The following is a 13,861-nucleotide window of genomic DNA, read 5'->3' as shown; positions in this document are numbered from 1 at the left end:
AGGTGGCACTTGGTGCTCCGGTCGTTGCTCCCGCTGCTCCCGTTAACCCGGGTGCCCCCTTTACGCGGTCGATATTCTTTCAATGTTTGTGGACCTCAAAACCGCAATGTTGAAAGAAGTTCGTTCCTCGGTCAAGGAGGAAATTGATGTTCCCTTAAATCCCTTGACATCCGCATCAAACTCATTTGATCCAAATGCCATTCATGATGCGGATGACTCGAGAGAACCCCCTGCATCTCTGGCTCGTACTCAAGTTCCCAAGTACAATGTCGTGGAACCCTTTTACTCACCACAACACTTGCAACATCATCGCATTAATCCTATTGGGCCTCCGCCCCCTTTGAAAGCTAATGCGTTTGCTAAATAGAAGCTAGATATGGAGTCTCATATTCGCAGTGCTTCAACACAACTTTGGTGGATTGTGGTCAATTGATTCAACCCCAAGGACCCAATGAATCTCACTCTAAGAGAAGCGGTTGATGATCAACTCAATGCAACCGCCCACAACATGTTGCGGACCGCGGTGACTGAAGACTATAGTTACTCCATTTCTCTCCTTAAGACCGCCAAGGAAATTTGGGATTGCCTTGAGGAGGCTCTCGAAGGAGATGAAGCAATTTGAAGATCTCGATTGGCTTTGATCAAGCAAGAAGTCAATCTCTTTGTGAAGAATGAGGGTGAGTCCGTGGAAGAGGTTTACCAAAGGTTGAAGTCCCTTGTGCTCAACTTGAGAACCTTTGGGTGCACTTGGGAAAATGATGATTTCATCAAGGACAAGTTCATAGATGCTATGGTTCTCACGGAACATACCATGGTCATGATGTTACAGCAATGTCTGGATTATCACAAGTTGATCGTGGCTCAAGTTGTCTCCACTTTCTCCACTCATGTTCTTTTGGAGACCAAGTACAAGAAGACCTTTGCTATTGCTCACGCAACCAAGAACTCCAATCTTGCCTTGAAGGCCAAGAAAGTGATTAGTCAACCTTCAAGGGATGAAGAAGTGTTTGAAGAAACATGTGAGGAAGATGTTGACACCTCATTCCTGGCAAATGACTTTGCAGAAGACTTGGCTCTCTTAGTCAAAAAGTACTCCGGGACCATGGCAAACAAAGGGAAGAATCTTCAAGGAAGATCATTTGGATGAAGAAAATGCTACAATTGTGATATCCCAAGACACTTTGTGCATGCTTGTCCGTATGAGAGTCATGAAGAAAAAGTACGAGAAGCTTGTTCTCAAGAATGAGAAGTTCACCAAGTTCACAAACAGGAAAGATGACAAGGCTCTAGTCCATGAAGAATACATATCCGAAGATGAAGATGACGGTGATGATGATCAAGTGGGAACGGCCGCCATTGCCATGCATGCCACTACCTCCTCCTCCTCCACCGGCCTCTTCGACTCTCCAAACGAGGACAAGCCTTTCACTCATTGGTGCCTTATAGCTAAAGAGGTAAAAGCAAAGTCCAAATCTCAAAAACGCGCCACCTACACTCCCAATGTTTCATGTAAGATAGTGGAGGATGAGTGTGACGAGGGTGTGGATAATGATGAGGAATCCTTGATGGGTTTCATGAAAACTCTTCATGGTGAAGCTCGTGCTCATTTTAGCGATCTCCTTAAGTCACTTGTCGAACGCGATGATTTTATTGAGAACGTTGAAAACCTCCTCATGGAGGAAAAAAAGAGAGTAGAACTCCTTGAGCATGAACTACATGAAGAGTGTTTCATGAGAGCATCACTTGAGGAAGTCTTGTCGGCTCATCAAATTGACTTTGTTAAAACCAATGATGCTTTGCAACTTGCTCTTGAGAACAAGGATGCTGTTAATGTTAGAGTTTAAAAGCTTCTAGTTGATCACACGAGAATTATTGAGGAACATGGGTTCCTTGTGACTAGTTCCAAGTTTCTCAAAGGTGACCTCATTGCCCTCACCGAGTCTTATGCTCAAATTAAAGCTACAACCATTAAGGCACTCACTTTCGTATCCCATATGGAGTTAAATGATGAATCTTGTACGGCTAACTTTGTTCATGATTTAATCTCTCTCCAAGAGGAGAATAAGAAGTTAAAGGCCCAAATTGAGAAAGGGCCAGTGTATTGCATTCAAGGGGAGAAAAACCTCAGTGACCTCTTGAGCAACCAAAAGGAGTGTGTTGCCAAGGAGGGAATTGAGATTGACCCCTCTTCCAAGAAAATGAAGAACAAGAAGAAGAGAAACAAGAAGAAGATCGGTCCTACTCCTCCTCCTCCTCCCCAAAAGGTAGTATTTGTGCAAGAATGGCACAAGAGAAGGAGAAGGAAGAAGAGGTTGTTGGGAATGGCAAGGTCACTAGGGACAAGGCCATTCCCAAGGGTTTTACGGACAAGAACAACCCATCCTATGTCCTCATGAGAGGAAATAATGGTTACACATTTGCAAAATTTGTTGGCACTAACTATGATGATTATGCTTGGCTATTTGGGTTCCTAAGACCCTTGTTGCTAACTCCCTAGGACCCATTGCAAAATGGGTACCTAAAACCAAAGCTTGATTCTTGTAGGACTATATCTCCGGTGGAAAACAATGGGTGATTGATAGTGGATGCACCAATCATATGACCGGAGAAAGGGAGATGCTTGTGGAGTTCGTTGATTCACTCAAGGCCTCTTCGAACATCTCCTTTGGTGACAATAGCAATGGTAAGGTATTGGGTTCAGGCAAGGTGGTAATATCTAATGATTCATCACTTTCAAATGTCATGCTTGTTCAATCCCGTCACTACAATTTACTTTCAACAATTCAATTGGCATGTGTTGGTTATGATTCTCATGTCGGTGAATTCCATGTGGCCATCTTTAAGACAATCAATCTCAAAGTGGTCTTTGTTGGGCATGTTGAAGACAACCTTTACGTGGTGGATTTCTCAAAAGCGAAAACTCACCTTGCAACATGCCTAATGGCCAAGGCCGACGTGGGGTGGCTATGGCACCGACGTCTAGCCCACGTTGGCATGAGAAATTTACAAGCTCTCTTAGGGAGCACATCCTTGTACTAACCAATGTGTCTTTTGCCAAAGATCGTCCTTGTAGTGCTTGCATTGCCGAAAAATTACATGAAAAAGCTCATAAAGTGAAGACTATCATCACCACCTTGGGGCCTCTCGAGCTTATCCACTTGGATCTCTTTGGGCCTCTAACTTATGATAGTTTGGGAGGAAGGAGGTATTACCTTGTCATTGTCGATGACTACACAATATATACTTGGGTGTTCTTTCTAAAGACCAAAGATGAAACTCAAGAAACCTTCATTAACTTTGTGAAAGAAGTGAAGGAAATATGCCCTAGAGGCAATAATAAAGTTGTTGTTTATATTTCCTTATGTCATGATAAATGTCTATTATTCATGCTAGAATTGTATTAACCAGAAACTTGGTACATGTGTGAATACATAGACAAAACAAAGTGTCCCTAGTATGCCTCTACTTGACTAGCTCGTTAATCGAAGATGGTTAAGTTTCCTGACCATAGACATGTGTTGTCATTTGATGAACGGGATCACATCATTATGAGAACGACGTGATGGACAAGACCCACCCGTTAGCTTATCATAATGATCGTTAAGTTTTATTTCTATTGCTTTCTTCATGACTTATACATATTCCTCTAACTATGCGATTATGCAACTCCCGAATACCGGAGGAATACCTTGTGTGCTATCAAACGTCACAACATAACTGGGTGATTATAAATATGCTCTACATGTGTCTTGGAAGGTGTTTGTTGGGTTGGCATAGATCAAGATTAGGATTTGTCACTTCGAGTATCGGAGAGGTATCTCTGGGACCTCTCGGTAATGCACATCACTATAAGCCTTGCAAGCAATGTGACTAATGAGTTAGTTGCAGGATGATGCATTATGAAACGAGTAAAGAGACTTGCCAGTAATGAGATTGAACTAGGTATGAGGATACCGACGATCGAATCTCAGGCAAGTAACATTCCGATGACAAAGGGAAGAACATATGTTGTTATTGCGGTTTGACCGATAAAGATCTTCGTAGAATATGTAGGAACCAATATGAGCATCCAGGTTCCTCTATTGGTTGTTGACCGAAGATGTGTCTCGGTCATGTCTACACAGTTCTCGAACCCGTAGTGTCTGCACGCTTAACGTTCGATGATGATTTGTATTATGAGTTATGTGTTCTGGTGACCGAAGTTTGTTCGGAGTCCCGGATGAGATCACGGACATGAGGAGGAGTCTCAAAATGGTCGAGAGGTAAAGGTTCATATATTGGAAGGTAGTATTCATGTTGGGGAACGTAGTAATCTCAAAAAAATTCCTACGCACACGCAAGATCATAGTGATGCATAGCAACGAGAGGGGAGAGTGTCGTCCACGTACCCTCGTAGACCGTAAGCGGAAGCGTTATGAGAACGCGGTTGATGTAGTCGTACATCTTCACGATCCGACCGATCCAAGTACCGAACGTACGACACCTCTGAGTTCAGCACATAGCTCGGTGACGTCCCACGAACTCCGATCCAGCAGAGCTTCGAGGGAGAGTTCCATGAGCACAACGGCGTGATGATGGTGATGATGATGCTACCGACGCAGGGCTTCGCCTAAGCACTGCTATGATATGACCAAGGTGGATTATGGTGGAGGGGGGCACCACACATGGCTAACAGATCAACTGATCAACCTGTGTGTCTTGGGGTGCCTGATACGTCTCCAACGTATCTATAATTTTTGATTGCTCCATGCTATATTATCTTCTGTTTTGGACATTATTGGGCTTTATTATTCACTTTTATATTACTTTTCGGACTAACCTATTAACCGGAGGCCCAGCCCAAAATTGCTGTTTTTTTTCCTATTTTAGGGTTTCCAAGAAAAGGAATATCAAACGGAGTCCAAACGGAATGAAACCTTCGGGAACGTGATTTTTGGAACGAATAAGATCCAGGAGACTTGGACCCTACGTCAAGCAACCAATAGGGAAGCCACGAGGTAGGGGGGCGCGCCTACCCCCCCCCCCCCCCAGGCACGCCCTCCACCCTCGTGGGCCCCCTATTGCTCCACCGACGTACTCCTTCCTCCTATATATACCTACATACCCCCAAACGATCAAATACGGAGCCAAAACCCTAATTCCACCGTCGTAACTTTTTGTATCCATGAGATCCCATCTTGGGGCCTATTCCAGAGCTCCACCGGAGGGGGCATCGATCACGGAGTGCTTCTACATCAACACCATAGCCTCTCCGATGAAGTGTGAGTAGTTTACCTCAGACCTTCAGGTCCATAGTTATTAGCTAGATGACTTCTTCTCTCTTTTTGGATCTCAATACAAAGTTCTCCCCCTCTCTTGTGGAGATCTATTTGATGTAATCTTCTTTTTGCATAGTGTTTGTTGAGACCGATGAATTGTGGGTTTATGATCAAGTTTATCTATGAACAATATTTGAATCTTCTCTGAATTCTTTTATGTATGATTGGTTATCTTTGCAAGTCTCTTCGAATTATCATTTTGGTTTGGCCTACTAGATTGATCTTTCTTGCAAAGGGAGAAGTGCTTAGCTTTGGGTTCAATCTTGCGGTGTCCTTTCCCAGTGACAGTAGGGGCAGCAAGGCACGTATTGTATTGTTTCCATCGAGGATAACAAGATGGGGTTTTTAATCATATTGCATGAATTTATCCCTCTACATCATGTCATCTTGCTTAAAGCGTTACTCTGTTATCTTGAACTTAATACTCTAGATGCATGCTGGATAGTGGTCGATGTGGGGAGTAATAGTAGTAGATGCAGGCAGGAGTCGGTCTACTTGTCTCGGACGTGATGCCTATATACATGATCATACCTAGATATTCTCATAACTATGCTCAATTCTGTCAATTGCACAACAGTAATTTGTTTACCCGCCGTGAATACTTATGCTCTCGAGAGAAGCCACTAGTGAAACCTATGGCCCCCGGGTCTATCTTCATCATATTAATCTTCCAACACTTAGTTATTTCCTTTGCCTTTTACTTTGCTTTTATTTTACTTTGCATCTTTATCATAAAAATACCAAAAATATTATCTTATCATATCTATCAGATCTCACTCTCGTAAGTGACCATGTAGGGATTGACAACCCCTTATCGTGTTGGTTGTGAGGATTTATTTGTTTTGTGTAGGTGTGAGGGACTCGCGTGTAGCCTCCTACTGGATTGATACCTTGGTTCTCAAAAACTGAGGGAAATACTTATGCTACTTTGCTGCATCACCCTTTCCTCTTCAAGGGAAAACCAATGCAGTGCTCAAGAGGTAGCAAGAAGGATTTCTGGCGCCGTTGCCGGGGAGGTCTACGCAAAAAAGTCAACATACCAAGTACCCATCACAAACCCTTATCTCCCGCATTACATTATTTGCCATTTGCCTCTCGTTTTCCTCTCCCCCACTTCACTCTTACCGTTTTATTCGCCCTCTCTCTCTCTATCCTCCCTCTCTTTCTCTATTTGCCTCTTTTTGCCCGTTCCTCATTTGCTTGTGTGTTGGATTGCTTGCTTGTCACGATGGCTCAAGATAACACTAAATTGTGTGACTTTACCAATACCAACAACAATGATTTTATTAGCACTCCGATTGCTCCTCTTACCGATGCCGAATCTTCTGAAATTAATGCTGCCTTGCTGAATCTTGTCATGAAAGATCCGTTTTCCGGCCTTCCTAGTGAAGATGCCGCTACCCATCTAAATAGCTTTGTTGATTTGTGTGATATGCAAAAGAAGAAAGATGTGGACAATGATATTGTTAAATTGAAGCTATTTCCTTTTTCGCTTAGAGATCGTGCTAAAGCTTGGTTTTCGTCTTTGCCTAAAAATAGTATTGATTCTTGGAATAAGTGCAAGGATGCTTTTGTCTCTAAGTATTTTCCTCCCGCTAAGGTCATCTCTCTTAGAAACGATATTATGATTTTTTAGCAACTTTATCATGAACATGTTGCACAAGCTTGGGAGAGGATGAAATTAATGATACATAATTTCCCAACACATGGTTTGAATTTGTGGATGATTATACAAAATTTCTATGCCGATTGAATTTTGCTTCTAGAAATCTTTTAGATTCGGCCGCGGGAGGCACTTTTATGGAAATCACTTTAGGAGAAGCTACTAAACTCCTAGATAATATTATGGTTAATTATTCTCAATGGCACACGGAAAGATCTACTAGTAAGAAAGTGCATGCGATAGAAGAAATTAATGTTTTGAGTGGAAAGATGGATGAACTTATGAAATTATTTGCTAATAAAAGTGTTTCTTCTGATCCTAATGATATGCCTTTGTCTACTTTGATTGAGAATAATAATTAATCTATGGATGTGAATTTTGTTGGTAGGAATAATTTTGGTAACAACGCGTATAGAGGAAACTTTAACCCTAGGCCGTATCCTAGTAATTCCTACAACAATTCTTATGGAAATTATAATTAGATTCCCTCTGATTTTGAATCTAATATTAAAGAATTTCAATGCTTTGATTGAAGAAAAATTGCTTAAGATTGATGAGTTGGCTAGGAACGTTGATAGAATTTCTCTTGATGTTGATTCTTTGAAAATTAGATCTATTCCACCAAGCATGATATCAATGAGTCTCTCAAAGCCATGAGAATTTCCATTGATGAGTGCAAAGAAAGAACCACTAGGATGCGTGCTAAGAAAGATTCCTTTATAAGAGCGTGTTCTTCTAGTTTCCATGATAATAAAGATGAAGATCTAAAAGTTATTTGATGTGTCCCCTATTAAATCTTTGTTTTGCAATATGAATCTTGATAATGATGGGATTGATTATGATCCACCTTTACCTAGAAGGCGTTCCAAAAATTCGGAGCTTTTAGATCTTGATGCTAAATTTGATAAAAGTGGGATTGAAGAGATCAAAACTCTAGATGTTAATGAACCTACTATTTTGGATTTCAAGGAATTTAATTATGATAGTTGCTCTTTGATAGATTGTATTTCCTTGTTGCAATCCGTGCTAAATTCTCCCCATGCTGATAGTCAAAATAAAGCTTTTACCAAACATATAGTTGATGCTTTGATGCAATCTTATGAAGAAAAACTTGAGTTGGAAGTGTATATCGCTAGAAAACTTTATGATGAGTGGGAACCAACTATTAAAATTAAAATTAAATATCATTAATGCTATGCTTTGTGTGATTTGGGTGCTAGTGTTTCCATGATTCCAAAGACTTTATGTGATTTGCTAGGTTTCCGTGATTTTGATGATTGCTCTCTAAACTTGCACCTTGCGGGTTCCACTATTAAGAAACCTATGGGAATAATTAATGATGTTCTTATTGTTGCAAATAGGAATTATGTGCCCATAGATTTTATTGTTCTTGACATAGATTGCAATCCTTCATGTCCTATTATTCTTGGTAGACCTTTCCTTAGAACGATTGGTGCAATTATTGATATGAAGGAAGGAAATATTAGATTCCAATTTCCATTAAGGAAAGGCATGGAACACTTTCATATAAATAAAATTAAATTACCTTATGAATCTATTATGAGAGCCACTTATGGATTGCCTACCAAAGATGGCAATACCTAGATCTATCCTTGCGTTTTATGCCTAGCTAGGGGTGTTAAACGATAGCGCTTGTTGGGAGGCAACCCAATTTTATTTTTATTCCTTGCTTTTTGCTCCTGTTTATTAATAAATAATTTATGTAGCCTCTGTTTTGGTTGTGTTTTTGTGTTTAATTAGTGTTTGTGCCAAGTAGAACCGTTGGGAAGACTTGGGGAAGGTCTTGTTAATCTTGCTGTAAAAAACAGAAACTTTAGCGCTCACGAGAAATGCTGCCATTTTTATTTGGAAAGTGCTATTTAGTTAATTATTTTTTATATGATTAATATATAAATTCCTCACGTCCATAAATTTATTTTAGAATTTTTGGGGTTCCAGATCTTGTGCTAGCTACAGATTACTACAGACTGTTCTGTTTTTGACAGATTCTGTTTTTCGTGTGTTGTTTGCTTATTTTGATGAATATATGGCTAGTAAAATAGTTTATAAACCATAGAGAAGTTGGAACACAGTAAGTTTAACACCAATATAAATAAAGAATGAGTTCGTTACAGTACCTTGAAGTGGTGTTTTGTTTTCTTTCGCTAACGGAGCTCACTAGATTTTCTACTTTAAGTTTTGTGTTGTGAAGTTTTCAAGTTTTGGGTAAAGATTTGATGGATTATGGAACAAGGAGTGGCAAGAGACTAAGATTGGGGATGCCCATGGCACCCCAAGATAATCTAAGGACACCTAAAAGCCAAAGCTTGGGGATGCCCCCGAAGGTATCCCCTCTTTCGTCTACTTCTATCGGTAACTTTACTTGGAGCTATATTTTTATTCACCACATGATATGTGTTTTGCTTGGAGCGTCTTGTATGATCTGAGTCTTTATTTGTTAGTTTTACACAATCATCTTTGCTGTACACACGTTTTGAGAGAGACACACATGATTCGGAAATTATTAGAATATTCTATGTGCTTCACTTATATCTTTTGAGTTATATAGTTTTTGCTCTAGTGCTTCACTTATATCTTTTAGAGCACGTCGGTGGATTTGTTTTATAGAAACTATTGATCTCTCATGATTCACTTAGATTATTTTGAGAGTCTTAAATAGCATGGTAATTTTCTTAGATTAGTAAAACTTTCTTATGAGTGTGTTGAATACTAAGAGAAGTTTGAAACTTGATAATTGTTTTGAGATATGGAGATGGTGATATTAGAGTTGTGCTAGTTGAGTAGTTGTGAATTTGAGAAATGCTTGTGTTGAAGTTTGTGATTCCCGTAGCATGCACATATGGTGAACCGTTATGTGATGAAGTCGGAGCATGATTTATTTATTGATTGTCTTCCTTATGAGTGGCGGTCGGGGACGAGCAATGGTCTTTTCCTACCAATCTATCCCCCTAGGAGCATGCGCGTAATACTTTGCTTTGATAACTTGTAGATTTTTGCAATAAGTACATGAGTTCTTTATGACTAATGTTGAGTCCATGGATCATACACACTTTTCTTCCTTCCATCGTTGCTAGCCTCTCTAATACCGCGCACCTTTCGCCGGTATCATACACCCACCATATACCTTCCTCAAAACAGCCACAATACCTACCTATCATGGCATTTCCATAGCCATTCCGAGATATATTGCCGTGCAACTTTCCACCGTTCCGTTTATTATGACACACTTCATCATTGTCATATTGCTTTGCATGATCATGTAGTTGACATTGTATTTGTGGCAAAGCCACCGTTCATAATTCTTTCATACATGTCACTCTTGATTCATTGCATATCCCGGTACACCACCGGAGGCATTCACATAGAGTCATATTTTGTTCTAAGTATCGAGTTGTAATTGTTGGGTTGTAAGTAAATAAAAGTGTGATGATCATCATTTTTAGAGCATTGTCCCAAGTGAGGAAAGGATGATGGAGACTATGATTCCCCCACAAGTCGGGATGAGACTCCGGACGAAAAAAAGAGGCCATAAAAATAGGAAAAGGTCCCAAAAAATATATGAGAGAAAAAGAGAGAAGGGGTAATGCTACTATCCTTTTACCACACTTGTGCTTCAAAGTAGCACCATGATCTTCATGATAGAGAGTCTCCTATGATATCACTTTCATATACTAGTGGGAATTTTTCATTATAGAACACGGCTTGTATATTCCAATGACGGGCTTCCTCAAAATGCCCTAGGTCTTCGTGAGCAAGCAAGTTGGATGCACACCCACTTAGTTTCTTTTTGAGCTTTCATACACTTATAACTCTAGTGCATCCGTTGCATGGCAATCCCTACTCACTCACATTGATATCTATTGATGGGCATCTCCATAGCCCGTTGATACGCCTAGTTGATGTGAGACTATCTTCTCCCTTTTTGTCTTCTCCACATCCACCTTTCTATTCCACATATAGTGCTATGTCCATGGCTCACGCTCATGTATTGCGTGAAAATTGAAAAAGTTTGAGAACATTAAAAGTATGAAACAATTGCTTGGCTTGTCATCGGGGTTTAGCATGATTTAAATACTTTGTGTGGTGAAGATGGAGCATAGCCAGACTATATGATTTTATAGGGATAACTTTCTTTGGCCATGTTATTTTGAGAAGACATAATTGCTTAGTTAGTATGCTTGAAGTATTATTATTTTTATGTCAATATTAAACTTTTATCTTGAATCTTTCGGATCTGAATATTCATGCCACAATTAAGGAGAATTACATTGAAATTATGCCAAGTAGCATTCCACATCAAAAATTCCGTTTTTATCATTTACCTACTCGAGGACGAGCAGGAATTAAGCTTGGGCATGCTTGATACGTCTCCAACGTATCTATAATTTTTGATTGCTCCATGCTATATTATCTTCTGTTTTGGACATTATTGGGCTTTATTATCATTTTTATATTACTTTTGGGACTAACCTATTAATCGGAGGCCCAGCCTAGAATTGCTGTTTTTTTTGCCTATTTTAGGGTTTCAAAGAAAAGGAATATCAAACGGAGTCCAAACGTAATGAAACCTTTCGGAATGTGATTTTTGGAACGAACAAGATCCAGGAGACTTGAACCCTACGTCAAGCAACCAACAGGGAAGCCACGAGGTTGGGGGGCACGCCTACCCCCCCCAGGCGCACCCTCCACCCTCGTGGGCCCCCTATTGCTCCACCGACATACTCCTTCCTCCTATATATACCTACGTACCCCCAAACGATTAAATACGGAGGCAAAACCCTAATTCCACCGTCGTAACTTTCTGCGATCACGGAGGGCTTCTACATCAACACCATAGCCTCTCCGATGAAGTGTGAGTAGTTTACCTCAGACCTTCGGGTCCATAGTTATTAGCTAGATGACTTCTTCTCTCTTTTTGGATCTCAATACAAAGTTCTCCCGTCTCTTGTGGAGATCTATTCGATGTATTCTTCTATTGCGGTGTGTTTGTTCACACCGATGAATTGTGGGTTTATGATCAAGTTTATCTATGAACAATATTTGAATCTTCTCTGAATTCTTTTATGTATGATTGGTTATCTTTGCAAGTCTCTTCGAATTATCAGTTTGGTTTGGCCTACTAGATTGATCTTTCTTGCAATGGGAGAAGTGCTTAGCTTTGGGTTCAATCTTGCGGTGTCCTTTCCCAGTGACAGTAGGGGCAGCAAGGCATGTATTGTATTGTTGCCATCGAGGATAACAAGATGGTTTTTTATCATATTGCATGAATTTATCCCTCTACATCATGTCATCTTGCTTAAAGCGTTACTCTGTTCTCTTGAACTTAATACTCTAGATGCATGCTGGATAGCGGTCGATGTGTGGAGTAATAGTAGTAGATGCAGGCAGGAGTCGGTCTACTTGTCTCGGACGTGATGCCTATATACATGATCATACCTAGATATTCTCATAACTATGCTCAATTCTGATAATTGCTCAACAATAATTTGTTTACCCGCCGTGAATACTTATGCTCTCGAGAGAAGCCACTAGTGAAACCTGTGGCCCCCGGGTCTATCTTCATCATATTAATCTTCCAACACTTAGTTATTTACTTTGCTTTTTTACTTTGCTTTTATTTTACTTTGCATCTTTATCATAAAAATACCAAAAATATTATCTTATCATATCTATCAGATCTCACTCTCGTAAGTGACCGTGTAGGGATTGACAACCCCTTATCGCATTGGTTGCGAGGATTTATTTATTTTGTGTAGGTGCGAGGGACTCGCGCGTAGCCTCCTACTGGATTGATACCTTGGTTCTAAAAAACTGAGGAAAATACTTACGCTACTTTGCTGCATCACCCTTTCCTCTTCAAGGGAAAACCAACGCAGTGCTCAAGAGGTAGCAGTGCCCCTGCCCCCGTATATAAAGGAGCAAGGGGGAGGCCGGCCGGCCCTAGCAGGGCGCGCCAGGAGGAGGAGTCCTCCTCCTAGTGGGAGTAGGACTCCCCTTTCCTAGTCCCACTAGGAGGGGAAGGAAAGAGTGGGAGAGGGGAAAGGCAAGGGGGGCGCCGCCCCCTGCCTTGTCCTATTCGGACTCAAGGGGAGGGGCGCGCGGCCCTGCCCTGGCCGGCCCCTCTCTCTCTCCACTAGGGCCCAACAAGGCCCATTAACCCCCGGGGGGTTCCGGTAACCTCCCCGGCACTCCGGTAAAATTCTGATTTCACCCGGAACCATTCCGATGTCCAAATGTAGGCTTCCAATATATCTATCTTCATGTATCGACCATTTCGAGACTCCTCATCATGTCCGTGATCATATCCGGGACTCCGAACTACCTTCGGTACATCAAAACACATAAACTCATATTACCGATCGTCACCGAACTTTAAGCGTGCGGACCCTACGGTCAATAACCAATAGCGGAACCTAGATGCTCATATTGGTTCCCACATATTCTACGAAGATCTTTATCGGTCAAACCACATAACAACATAGGTTGTTCCCTTTGTCATCGGTATGTTACTTGCCCGAGATTCGATCGTCGGTATCCTCATACCTAGTTCAATCTCGTTACCGGCAAGTCTCTTTACTCGTTCCGTAATGCATCATTTCGCAACTAAATCATTAGTCACAATGCTTGCAAGGCTTATAGTGATGTGCATTACCGAGAGGGCCTAGAGATACCTCTCCGACAATCGGAGTGACAAATCCTAATCTCGATCTATGCCAACTCAACAAGTACTATCGGAGACACCTGTAGAGCACCTTTATAATCACCCAGTTATGTTGTGATGTTTGGTAGCACACAAAGTGTTCCCCTGGTACTCGGGAGTTTCATAATCTCATAGTCATAGGAACATGTATAAGTCATG

The sequence above is a fragment of the Triticum dicoccoides genome, chromosome 1A (genome assembly GCF_002162155.2).
Source record: "Triticum dicoccoides isolate Atlit2015 ecotype Zavitan chromosome 1A, WEW_v2.0, whole genome shotgun sequence".
Taxonomy (NCBI): domain Eukaryota; kingdom Viridiplantae; phylum Streptophyta; class Magnoliopsida; order Poales; family Poaceae; genus Triticum; species Triticum dicoccoides.
Note: the sequence above shows the minus strand (reverse complement) of the source record.